General features: G+C 37.3%; 1 non-coding gene across 1 annotated transcript; it reads left to right on the forward strand.

Annotated features, from left to right (window-relative positions):
- The first annotated feature begins 248 nt into the window (after positions 1-248).
- LOC124889976 lies at positions 249-408 on the forward strand. The gene has a single exon (XR_007048887.1). It is a non-coding gene; the product is annotated as a U1 spliceosomal RNA (small nuclear RNA).
- Positions 409-1,479: the final 1,071 nt, after the last annotated feature.

A 1,479-nucleotide genomic window follows, 5' to 3' on the forward strand; every position in this document is an offset into this window, starting at 1 on the left:
TTAATTCTGCAAAATTTCCGATCTTCTGAAACATATCTTGTGTGTTGCATTACATAGAGGGGAAGAAAGGAAAGCAAGGGAAATTCAGTAGCTATTCATTCAAAAAGGGAAGTAGATTAGTAGTGTATTAATTATTTCAGAAAAACATTTGACGACAGCATAATCTTAAGATGTCCCTCATCGACTAACACAACAAAAAACCAGGAGTTGGAGGGCGTTAAATGCATTAGAAGGATCTTCGAGGAAACATAATTTCCATGACGTGGTCAATGGGCAATCAACAAGGCACATGGCCTAGGTTGGTGACTTCCATTGCACTTTGGAGGGGCGGCCGCCTAAGGTCAACCCAAGTGGTTGAGCCTACGTTTTAATTTTGGCAGTGAGGACTTGCATTCGTGCGGCCCCTGTCCAATTCTTAAACAAAATTTTCTTGTGGAGACATTTCATCGACAACCTGTGTGCATGTAATTAACCAATCTTTATTATAGTTGGACTTAACATTGAATTTGTTCACTAATTCTTTCTATTTTATGCACTTAAGATTTAAGACAAATCTGCTGTGGGAAGTTTTTTGTTTGAGGAAAAGATTAAGGAGCAGCGAACTCAAAGTCAATGAACAAATCCTATCTAATAACCTTACATTTCAAATTAAACTCCAGGAACACTAACAAATGTTCAAACGTCAGTTGTTGGGGGTTCTTTCGTGTTTTACTTGGCCACTTGTAATAACCTAAGAGAGCTTTTGAACATTAAAATGGTGAAACTCTTCAGATTCACCTGGAATGGCCTTGGTTAACACTCCATTTGATGGAAAAGGTTATCAAGGATGGAAGAGATCAGTGCTTATAGCACTGTTAGCCAAAAATAAACTTGGTTTTTTCACTGGTACTGATACAAGATCTACAAGGAACACACAAACAACACCAAAATCAGTCCACAAGTTGAAAGAACCATGGACCCTTTTGATGACCACTCTCGGATTCAACAAAAACACAATGTATTGTGGTTTTTAACACCTAAAAACAGCCCACAACAAACTATGTTAACAATATCAAGATGAAGAACTACACATGGGTTACAAGAGAAACAATACACCACACGGCTACAAGATTACAACAAAGGAAAAGATAGAGAGTGTGGCATACACTACTACAAAGACCAAGAACCTAAGTGTATTAAGCACAAAGACCCTTGATAAAGATAGTAGAAACACCTACACTATGCGGTGGACGCAAGAGAGGACTCAATCCATCTATCACCCAACGATCCAACCAAACAAACAACAAAAGTGATTCCACACCTAAGTTGTTTCTTAGTTTCAGCCAAGTCTCTATGGAAGAGAGAACTTGTGTTTTTCAAGTGTGTTATACAATCTTCATTATCCAAAAAAAAAACTAAGTAAAGTAACCCTAAAATGTTTCTTATATAGTATATTACAAATAGAAGGCAAAAAGTCCAAAATGCCCTTTAGAGATTAGG

The sequence above is a fragment of the Capsicum annuum genome, chromosome 12 (assembly GCF_002878395.1).
Source record: "Capsicum annuum cultivar UCD-10X-F1 chromosome 12, UCD10Xv1.1, whole genome shotgun sequence".
Classification (NCBI taxonomy): Eukaryota; Viridiplantae; Streptophyta; class Magnoliopsida; order Solanales; family Solanaceae; genus Capsicum; species Capsicum annuum.